Consider the following 12,522-nt stretch of genomic DNA (forward strand, 5'->3'; position numbering starts at 1 on the left):
TTGGTAGTATATTTGTGTCTGCACAAATATATACAAAATGGTGGACAATTTGTAAGGCAGATAACCTTGCCGTGCTATATACAATTCTCTTTCTTGCTGTTGTTATTCTATTATTTCACTGTAATTTAGCATCACTTTTTCTTTTCTTAATTCCCAACAAACATAGCACAAAGTGTAGTCAGAGCCAGTTTATCTAGGTCCAAACCCATTGCTCTTTGCAGAATATCTGGGACCAGAGTCATGGTGCTGCCTAAAACATCTTCTGCAAACAGAGCCAGGTGCACAATGGAGCTGGAGCCTGTCTCCTTGGGACTCAGAGTAGTGTTCCTTTTGATTAAATGGAGGTGTTTCATTGTTGTTGTTGTTAGGTTTTTGTTTGTTTGTTTGCTTTCTGTTGCCTGTTTCAAAGTGGCTGTGTGGATATGAAGCATGAAAAAACACTTTGGCAATGTACCAGTCTTCTTACAAGGATATGCTGTACATACACAGACTTTTAAGGATCCAGGTTGTACTGCACTAAGAAGCCTGCCAGCCACAGCCTGATCTGTCTGGCCACCTCTCTGGAAAGTTTCTCCTGACCTCCTAGTAAGGCAGCTTACCAGATGTCACATCTGGCAATTTTAAAGCCTACCAACTGAGTCAGTGACAACAGTGGGGTTGGGACTGCAGCATTACTGTAGAGAACCAGATTACATGATAAAGGACCAGTTGAGATCTGACCAGAAAAGAGTAAAGCCTACCGAACGGTAGGCTCTCAGCAGAGGACGGATTGGTGGTGCCTCACTGGAGACAACTATCACCCTCCTGGGGCCACTCACACCATCACCTGAACATCAGTTGTCACCTATTTTTAAATAAGAATACATTTTTTCGTGTTTTGGGATTGGCTGAAAATAACGTTTTGCCATTGAAAATATTGCATGGGTATCTTCTTGCATGCCCTCATCAGGCCAGTTCAAATGGTCAACGTGTAACTGGAGACTGTTTTCAGCTGGTGTCTTTTCACTGTTTTCTGTCAAATTTAGTTTGGTGGTCTCCAGCTGGTTCCCAGTGGACAGGCATCTGTATCACAGAAAGATGGCAACAATTAACACTAATTGGTAACCCTATCAACTGTCTCAGCAGCTTTGCAGGCTCTGGAGGTGTTCCCTCCAAACAGACAAGGCACACTGTTGGGGCAGTCCATGGGAACTGGTGTTCTGGAGCCCAGCCTCATTTGGGACACAAGAAAGACAATGAGGAAAAACTAAGGAAGTAGTATTGTATTGTAAAAATTGTATTTCTGAGTACAGCATTTAGCAAGCAATAGCTTTGGATATATAGTTAAAGTCACTGTGAAATCTAACTGGTGGTGATGTCCGTCTGTACACATCTCAAGTGCTTGACCAACCATCAAACCAAACACTAAAAACGTTCAAAGAAGACAAACTTTAGTCTGGCCTCATTCTGAAAACAATAGTAAGAGAAGTTTTAAAGTTTCCTAGTACACCACACAACAGGCCTAGTTTACTTTGTATTTTTATCCTCTGTACATTGAATTCTCAAAATCAGAGCTTTCAATTTCAGAACTGTGCTTACAGGTAAACCACTTCTGTGGAATAAACTATTGTAAATGCTATTTGTATGGCTTCTGCAGGAAAGCAGCTAATACAGATGCACATTTTCTGTTTTCTCCATCAACACACTTTACTACAACCTTAGATAAGCACCATAACATAAGTTGTCTTCCAAAGTTTGGCAGGCTTCACTGGGTTCAATAGTGAGTTTTTCTTTAGGGGTAAAGAAGCTCTAAGAGCCCCTAACAATGGACCTAATAATAGCCTCTTCCCTGGCACAGGCTCTTATTTTCCCCATATTCTGCAGACTCCTTTTCTTAGGAATTAGATTTCTGTGGCATGCCCAGAACAAATAAATATTTCCCTTTCTCCCTTGCTTACATCTTTTGTGTATATTTTTTCTTTGCCACCACCATCTTAGGTAGGGTAAACACCAGGGCTCTTCAGGTAATAGTTCACTGGACACAAATGGCCTAGTATTAAAATGCAGATGGTGTTAACCTCAGTCAGAGCATGTGGTGCAAAACTTCCAAAAGATGCCATTAAACATTCGGACAAAACAAGCAAGTTCACGTGGGTGAGCTGCAGTTTCGAAGGCCCCACTAATGAATAAACGTCGGACTGCACAGACCTGCTCTTTGTGGCTGCTGCACGGTGCTGGAGGGACGGTGATGCCCTGATATCTGAATGCCAGCAGTGACCTGGAGCCTCCACGAGTCCCACCATGTGCCACCACCAGCTCTTCACCATCGCCCACCTTTTCCCCAGCTCCAGGATTTTGCTGGCAGCCTCTCCTCTTGGCCAGACCCTGCTAATAAGCACCAGGAAGCACTTACTTATTAGCAGTGCTGCTAACGAAAAGCTTGGCAACCTAATCAGGCTGTCGCTGGCAGAAAGCACGGAGGGAAAACAAAACCTGGTCACTGGTGATCAACTGTTTTGTACTGGTGTAAGCGGCCAAAGGAGGCACAAGCTGCTCTGCTGCCAAGCGATCAGCTATTTCTCAATGTGTTTGGAGGCCATAGATGCTTTATGGATGTAAATTGCATGTGATTGCTTAAAATAACATGATGAAGGAACAATTAGTGTCTGGTGTGCAGCATCGCTTAATGAAAAAGAGAATTTTGCTAAAGATCGGCCTTGCGGATTACATGTGAATAATATGCTGCTGTTGAGACCTGCTGCAGTGAGATGTCTTTGCTTCAGGGACCTCAGCCTTCCAGCTAGCACCCTCCTAGACAAAACACGTACTATGTGTGTTAGGTGGTGCCAAGAAGCAGCAGGAGAGGAAGGATATTGGTGGATGGCCATTTTTCAGCCAGGTCTACTTGGGAAAGCAATCACTTTGCACTCTGGCTTAGTGAGGTTGGGATATTCTCATCTCCTGACATGAAAAAAAAATAAATTTAAACTTGTTAAAAGAAAAAAAAAGACCTTTCTGGCATTTATACATTTTTCTTACTTTCCTGCAGAATTTTACCACCTACTCCATAGAGCACCAAGGCCAAAATATATCAATTTTCTAAAAAGTGTTAAAAGCCTTTTGCTGGCTACAATTTTTTTTCAGTAAAAATGAAAAGAACTGATGCAGTTAACAAACATTGTTAGTCTTCATTCTCCCTGTAACACTCCTGAATTAGTGCTTTTCAGAACATTTTTAATTTAAAAGTAGTTAGTCTTTGATAAAAAATGTTTTAGCAGAATATTATCATAAACTAAGCAATATTTGTGATTTGGCAGAAATATTTCAAGTATAAGTACCTTCCTTAAACTCTGATCTTCCCTGATCATAAACAACACAATCTGGCTTGCTGTTTTACTGTTAAGTGCTATCTATGATAGTATGTTTGTTAAGAGAAAGATAATTTGTTTTCAAAAAAAAAAAAAAGTATATTGTGAACAGATCAGTCAGAGTTTGTACTCCAAGCAGAAGAATTCACAGATATTGCAGACCAAGCAAATTGCACCAAAACTTCTCAAAAAGAGTGGTCAGGCGTTGGGACAGGTTGCCCGGGGAGGTGGTGGAGTCACTGTCCCTGGGGGTGTTCAAGGGAAGGTTGGACATGGTGCTTAGGGACATGCTTTAGTGGGTGACATTGGTGGTAGGGCAGTGGTTGGACCAGATCATCTTGGAGGTCTTCTCCAACCTTAATGATTCTATGGTAAAATCAGAAACAATTGGCTTTACGGCTGAACAAAGTAGAAAGTCAGCACGATGTTTTTCTCTGTCCTTTAAACGTCGAGAAGCAGGACAGTAGGATGTAGGACCAGAAGACTTCCCCTAAAACCCACATGAGCAGCCTCTACAAAAGGGAAGCACATCAGGCTCAAAGACCAGAAACCACGCCAGCCTCCGCAGCATCCTCTCTTTGAAGAGTTCCACGGAAAGAAGTCCAGAAAATCAGAATAAAAGCCACTTTCAGCTTAGTGCTCCTTAGGGATGGATGTGCAAGCAGTCAAACCCCAAAAGCAGAGCCCTCCATTATCAGCAGTGCTCAAATGTGTTCCTTCATTACAGGAGGAACCCAGAGAGTTGTGCAGCAGCTTTGCCTGCACTGGCACCCCCACAAAATCCTCATTCTTTTAAGGGGTGCTGGTGGTTTTTGCAGAAGAGGGATGAATTTATTGGAACAGAATAATGGAAGAACTTAGGAATATAGGTAACTTTCATCATATGAGGAGCCCTGCAGAAGTCAGCAATGCTGCGTGTGCTTGTGTCCTTGCAATGCTGGGCACTCAGTACTATCTCCTTTTATTTTGAGCTATTCAGGTTTATGTGAATTATGTTCACTCTAGAAATGTTTTATCTAAAGATTTTTTTTTATATTTATATTGACACTTAAATATACAGTTATGGTATAAATTTTATGAATGTCAGAGAGCAAAGTGCCTTTTCCAAATACACCCACATTCATCATGAACTGACATCTCTGCAAACTACTTCTGTCCGTATCTCGCCCCCAAAGTTACTGTGTCTGGGCTCAGTCCTGCAAACTATTACCTACCTCACTAACTGCCCGTGTACACATTCTCATGGCAGTCTGAGGGCACATCCTCACCAAAACATGTGTTAGCACTCTCCCTACAAAGGAGAGCCTTCTAATTAATGATTTCCACGTGAAGGACTTCCACAAGACACTTAAAATAAGAATGAACGCCTTCATTAAGGTGTGTCCATGAATCTTTCATTGAGAAGATACTTGTGGAAATAAACAGTTAAAATAAGGAGCAATTGGTGGAGCACACAGGTAGTTAAATTAAATTTTAAATGCAGCAAGGCTTAGGAAGAAAATTCAGGCTAATGGGTCACTGTGACGCCTACAGCTGGGGCATTTGTTTTTGTTAGCCTACACACAGGCACGCTCAGCAGGTCTGATTTGACACACATGTAGGTGGTCACGTCTCAGAAGACGCCAGCCCTCATAAAAGCAGTAAAGCTGTACTCTCCAAGCACTGGTACGGCAGGTTTGTGCTGGTGGCTGTAGGCTCAGAGCACCCAGCTGAGGGGCATCTTGGCCACTGTGCCCACCAGTGGGCTGCGGGGTGTTATTTTGTGGCCATGCTGTGCACCAAGAGTTATCTCATCGAATGTGAGAACCGCACGCGGTCTGCATGGGGTTTGGGCCGTATCATCCGTCTGAGAGGGAAGTGTGGTTCCTTTTTGCATCATTTATAAATACACTGTGCTATGGTGTTCTTACAAATTGTAATCATTGCAATAAGTGAGGTCACAGGAAAAAATATTGTCTGCACTGCGTGCATTGCTTGTAATGTAAAACTGCTTCTGCCATAAACATCTCAGTTACGCTTTGAAAACAAGTATGTGGGACACAAATGTGATCCAGCAGCACGGCTCTCCTCATCACAAGAGGTTTCTTTGATCATCTCCTACCACAAAGAGTGGCCACATGCATCTAGGGCACTTCTCTGGGAAGAAAAGTGGTTCCCAATTACACTTCAAAGCCCAGGAACCCACAGCAGCTGGTGGAGTGCATGCGTGAGCACCGGGGATGCAGAGGACAGGGTGGGCAGGAGGGGAGAAAATCAGGGAGGGGGGTGTTAGAGAGAACAGAAGTAATGCAGGAAGCAGTGGGCAAGGAAGCAAAACTGGGGCTGTGGGAGAGACAGAAGGATGGAGGCAGGCCATAGGGATGTGGTAGAAGGTACAGCAGAAGGAAAAGAAGAGGGGAGGCAAAGTGAAGAAAATGAGAGGCAGGGGATGAAGGGGATGACTAGGTAAGGTGTGCACAAAACTGGCAAAAAAATGCTGGGGAGACTGAGAAAAAAAAAGTCATAAAATATACTAAAGTAAGTCTATGAAAATTAATAGAAACTTAATAGAATTTGATGAGAAGCTGAGTGATTCATACAAGGCTATGAGCATAGACACATCCATGACATAGCTCTGACTTTATCACCAAGTTCTTTGTCATAAAACAACAAAACAAGAAAATAGAAGTCAGTGCTGGAAAACACAAGACCTAGAGACAGATCGCATTGCTATCCACATTTCTATAGCAGTGCCAAATGTGAAGGGCAGTGGGAGGTAAAGACGTTGTACATTATGTCCCTCTCTGAATTTCTAAACCACTGCTGATAGGGCTGACTTTTATTCATAGTTCGTAAAGAGTGATAGGTTTTGCCTGAGGAATACACTACAAAGCAGGTATTTCCAAAATATATCCCAGTGGGAGAAACACTGAAATTCTTCAAGGAGCAGAAAAACCTTTCTACTCTGGGCGTTAATTAATACAATCATTGTTCTGTATAAGGCACAGCTGACACTTTTGGAATTTTCCACCTTGTCCTGCCTTGCATTGGTCTGAGCAGAGTCCGTCAGATGTCGATAGACTCAGGTCAAACCTGCTTGGTGCCTCCTCCAGGGCTCCACGTGCTCCGTGCAGTAGGTTGGATGGGCCAACAGACCTTCTGCAGATGACACCAGTGTGACTGTGAGCCTGCACAGAGCATCCTCCCAGCCTGGTGCTCACTAGCCTGACACCCATGTGCGTGGCTATTGTGTCAGGATGGACACATGGGCCACCTGCACCGGTCCATGGAGAGGGCTGGAGCCACCTTTGGGTCACTGCGCCCAAGGACAGCCCTGCTGCAGCCTTCCAAAGGGATGCCCGAGAGGAAAACACAGATGCAGCAGCAGCGATAACAGTTGTTCCTTTCACGAGGACTTCCAAACTAATGCACAAACATCAGCAAATTAAACACTTCAGTGATCTGGCAAGGCAATAAATGCTACTGTTTACAGTTATTTCAGTAGTCATTAATCTGATTAATCAGACTGAACTTGGCCTCATAAGGCAAACCTTCACAATGAAGTCTCTGGCAGAGCTGAGAACAAAACCCAGACTCCAATGTCTTTGTTAAATGATTTCCCTTATTCCTGTTGTAATGGAAAAAAAAAAAAGAAAAAAAAAACTTGAAGTGATATGTAGCTGGGAGAAAATGGCTTTTTGCAATAAATATTGCACATTTCAAAAACTCATTCTCAACACTTACAGCACAATATTGCTCCAGAACACCAAAATCACGTGGCTAGAAATTTCTGTCTCCACTCAGCAAAGTACTTATCCTTGTGCATATCCTTAACATCAAGGGCACACTTTAAGTTTGTCCTGCTTGTGGGTTCATTAGATTATCTGCAAAATACTCAATATCTTGCAGGATTGCTCCAGTGATTTTGTTACGATTTTTAATATTCCCTTGGGAGTCCAATTCTGCAATTTTCACTCATGTGTCATTGACTAAATAAGTTCTGGTGCAGACTCTTCGTGCAGACTCTTCATGGGAGTACTACAGAAGTAAGTAAAAAAATAGCATATTCAAAACCTTATTAAATGATTCACCATAACCAACAAAGTAATATTTTATCTTAGTGACTTTTTCTTTTGCTTTATTTAATATCTACCCTAGTAAGGGAGAAATGAAAATACAAACTTTACAGATTGTTGCAGGGCTATTTTTTACTTAAGCTTTATATGAATAAGTATACTGTTCCAGATTGTGTTTGATATTTTCCTGCATATTATTCATTTTTTATAGAAGCAGGGTAGTAATATATAAGAAACATAAACCGTTACTCAGAAAATCAATGAGAATGCCACATACATAAAGATATAACCACATATATAAAGAAGTATAACAGAGTAACGGTATATATATATATATATATAGGTGTATATATATATGTGCAAATGTATATATGCTTCCTATTAAATATATATATATATGTATATAAGTTCTCATTTTCTAAACAATTTGGGACAGATATATCTGCCTTCAAATGAAATAGAGCTAGAAGGGAGATGTTATAACAATATTTATTTTGAAAATATTTCTATAACTTCCTGAAAGAACTTTGCATATTCAATCTATTTTTTTCTCAAAAGTTATTTAGAGTATAAAATTCACAATAATTTAGACTAATTCTTTTTGGAATTTGAAGGCTGCAGTACTGCTGACTGACCAACGAGAGAGTTTTCAAAACATGGTTACCCTATCTTTATATTTTCTCTACAGATCTGGCACTAACAATTATGTATCTAAACACAAGAAATGCACAGATGGTAGCACTACATACAGGTACCACACAGGATATCTAATTTCTGTGTGATTGCAATGTTTGTTATATCCTCATAACGTATATCTAGAAGAGTTAGCATTTGCTAAACCGTGCTTTCAGGTACTGTTTTTATCTGTTACATAATTGTATATATAACCAGAAACTCTTTAACAGACAAATTATCACACATGAAATAATGCAGCTGTACTTTTCATAATTCTTATGTATAAATTATTTCATTAGCTATGGTTCTAACCGTATATATAACTACTCTGCAATTTATAACAGTTCGAGATTCTGTTATCACAAAGCTTACTTATTTGTGTAAAGAACAGGATTATCTCATTGTAGTGCAAACTGCACTAATATTGGCATCAATGTTATTGTACAGCAGTACTGGCTTTTAGAGACATCATTTAACTCAGATGGCCTGCCTTGAAAACTACCAAATGGGTGCTGTTTAATTTAACAATAACAACAAGAAATATGTATACATTTTGGTACCACATAAACAGCTTAAAAAAAAAAAAAAAAGTCATCCGGATAATTATTAGACGAATTTCTTTTGCCAATAATCTTCCTCAGTCTGCAGAAGCATTTCATAGATAAGGACACGTCATTTAAATAGGCCTTAAATTATAAAAATATGACAAAACACAAAGTCATTATGTGTTGAAAAGGTAACATTAATACTTGTAATAAAAATGTGTTTTTTAATTTTTGTGAAATAAAAAATAATGAATTGTGATGATGCTCCTAAACACTGAAAAAATGAAAGCAAGCATATATTCACTGAAATCCCAGGGGGTGGAGTCTTTGTGAAATAGGCCTTATTTTTGCGATTCAGATACATCATAAACACTTTTTACTCTTCTTGGCACTTAGGCAGGAGTAAATCAGTACATGGAAATAAATATACTGAAATCCAAGTTTTGGTAAATATAAAGAAGGAATTATTTGAGCCTGTTAGGGATTTGGTGGTTTTTACGTGCCAGCATTCATACAACTATGGATTATTATATACTGCAAATGTTTGTGCGTTTTGTTTCTACGGGAGAGAATACTTGGATGGATGTTGAACATTTCAAGCAATTCTCAAGTCATCCTTGCACAAAATTTGTCTGTCCAAAGCAGCAAATATAAAAATGTTTGTAATGTTCCTGTTTAAAATTCAGATACTTTCTCAGTACAAAATACTGTGTACATTGCGTCACCGTTCTGGCTGTAGGTTAACTACATGAAATATACATCTACAGATTCAAAGACAGAGATTTATCATGGATTTTTCTTGTACAGGTTCTATAAACCTCTTGCAGCATGGCAAACATCATCCAATTAGGGTTCTCTTGTTTCCTTTAGAGTATTAAAGTTCAAAATATAAGCGACCTGTGCCTGACGGATAGCTAAACGTAGCACAAACAAAGCTTCACATTGGGTCTGTGAACAGCACACCCTCTGCAGATGAGTCATAACATTAGAACAATGAAAATTACTGCAGCCCCATGCCTGTCAAACTTGCCAGGCACTTTCTGGCAAATACATACATGTGTCTGTGCAAGAGGTACATGAGAACTGCTTCCTGTGCTTGACTTCTTTTCAAGTATGCTCAGCTATGAAAATATAAATTCACTGACATTTAAACAGAAATATTTCTATGGACACATATATCTACCTAGCTCTACACATGTGTATGCATAGGCCTATGCATGCAAACATTTAAATAATCTCCAGCCTCCAAATTAACTATCAATATAAAACTAGCAAAAGGTTTTGTGTGCATTTTTCCAGAGTCACTGTTTTGGTGGCACACATTCAAGCACACATGCTCACACAGCTCTCAGCATGCCTTTACATGAAAGCAGGCCCAACTCAGGGCCACATCCTCCTGAGGACATGGTTTTACAAGATTCTTTAGAAAGATTTGCCCCGCTGGTTGCTCCCGTTTGGGCTAACCTTCCTTTGCTGACAGTGCAGTATATGGGCTTAATCCAAGCCCTTCAGTCACAGAATTTCCTTTGGCTTTGACAGGAATCAGACAGCAAAAGGTCTTTGGGTTAGGCCCTGGCTAAAGGCATCTCACTTGAGGCAGAGGTAAGGTAGAACTGGGAGGCAGCTTGTCAGCCCCACAAGAAGTGTCACCAAGACCAGTGGAGCTACTGGTGACAGGGATTATTGCTGGGGGACGAGCCCACAGCAATTTGGGACCTTCAAGTCCCAGCCTTGGCCCTGAAGAAGGCCTCAGTGATATCGGCCTACATGGTCATTCACCCAGGGGCATGCCATTTGGGTGGGAGAGGCTCAAGATTATCAATACCAACATTTCCAAAGATCATAGGGCTCTGAGCGTTGTCACTGGCAAAGCAGCCACAAGAGGAATTTGTGATAGCCACCACATCCCAAGGCCACTACATGCTGAAACACACGCAAGGGCCAAGTGCCACAGGAGCAGCGCTAGGAATTTGGTTTGATTTGGTAAAACCCGTAAAACAGAACAGTTGCTGAGTCTGTTGCAATAATCTCAGCCTGTTGGATCACTCGGTCCATCCTCACCCCCCTCCTCTTGCAGCCTCCCCATGCTGCTAGTGCTATGCAAAACACCTTCATGAATATGCATAATTATGGAGATTCATTGTAATTTTCAGGGTTATCTGATGTGACATTTATAGGACAGCAGCATACATCAATTTAAATTGATGACAAATATCTTTTTTTATTTCTATAGTATTTTTAATATTTCCTTGGTCTCTTCTGGGAGCAGTGTGAACTGGTAGGAATTTGAACAAAATGTTTTCAAAATCAAATAATTTATCAGCATGCTTCTCGTTCAGGTTTTTGATGTACGTCTGGAATGTGTGCATGTATCCAAGCCTGTCTTACCTTCATACCAGTTATTTACATGAAATTACTATAAGTCTTTCTATACATTCTTTACATACTGTTGTATGTTACCTACAGAAAATGACGGAGAGCAAAATGCTTCTTCTACTGGACTGGTTTCTGAAAATGAGTTTGACCTGTCTAATTACTCCAGTAATCTGATTTCCCACCTGACAGAATGATTTCACAAGCTTCCCTTCTTGTTTTTATTTTGAGCACAGATTTTTGAGACAACGAGATTAAACGATGTGTGGTTAACCATGACATACTGAAATTACATTCCAGATTTGTTGCACATCCCTGAGACTTGGAAATGATCTTTATTTAAAAAAATTAATTGGGACCAAACCTAGGAATTCCTGTTTGCAATGATTACTACCTACGATGATTTTTGCTCTTCATATTTTATGTAACTAGCACATCATCTAGACCTTCAAATTCATTATGTGATTTCATATGAAATCAGTAAAGTTACTTGTGGATGAAGGTGTAATGCACTGTGAGGCCTCCAAATATCAGTGGCTATTCACCACACATCAGTATGCAGTGGTAAGATTGAAAAGTCTAGTTTTTCACAAAACAAAACAAAAAACCTTAGTAAAATTGCCTATTATATTGCAAATAGAGTATTACTGGATATTGGTGTAAAGTTAATTAATATGAAAAATAAAGTTATTTATGCTGCCACATGCCTCAAAATATTTACAGAACAAAACTATAGGATAGTAGGATATAAATATAAAAATATAGGTATAGTAAAAAATATAGGTATAGTATAGCAGGACTCCTTCAGTCTTAACCGAAGTTATTCTGCTGATATATGCCTAAACAAAAAAAAAATAATAATAATAATGTTGCAGTCTAAATTAAAGAGGAAACACAGCACTGATTTAAATTGTATGTGTTCTTATTAGAACTTATCAGCTGTTCATAAAATTTAAGAGTACAGATCATAGCGTTTTAAGTACATAAATGTACCACTGCATTTTCACTTAGGGAAAAAGACATTCTTTTTGTCTTATTTATCAATTTTTTAAGATATTTCCTACAGAATTTTTAATGGACCTAAACTCAGTCCTGCCCTTCATGTATGACAATGAAGTGGAAGAGGAACTTACTGAAAGTCCTGTCTGTCATTATTGCAAAAGATCTCTAATTTAATTGGGGAAATTAGCCAGAAGGTAGCAAAACAACGGAAAAAGTGGGAAGTCTTCACATTATATAACACAGGGGTGTTAAACCTAGTATTTTACGTGTACTTGTTTCAGGTGACTATATTTATACAGAGTACAAACTTGACTGTGGCACACTGCAGAAAAAAACTTACAACTGTGTTATTGCACATGAAGGGAGTGAAAAATGCTTTTCCCACAGACCCAAGAGCATGTGTCTGGACGCATGCGTGGATGGATGTGCATCACATCTGCACAAAACAGTATGGCTCCCAGGTGAGATATGTTTTTAATGGTAAGATTTATAATCTATCTGAGCACTCTGCAATCAAAGACGTGT

Source organism: Cygnus atratus, chromosome Z, assembly GCF_013377495.2.
Source record: "Cygnus atratus isolate AKBS03 ecotype Queensland, Australia chromosome Z, CAtr_DNAZoo_HiC_assembly, whole genome shotgun sequence".
Taxonomy (NCBI): Eukaryota; Metazoa; Chordata; class Aves; order Anseriformes; family Anatidae; genus Cygnus; species Cygnus atratus.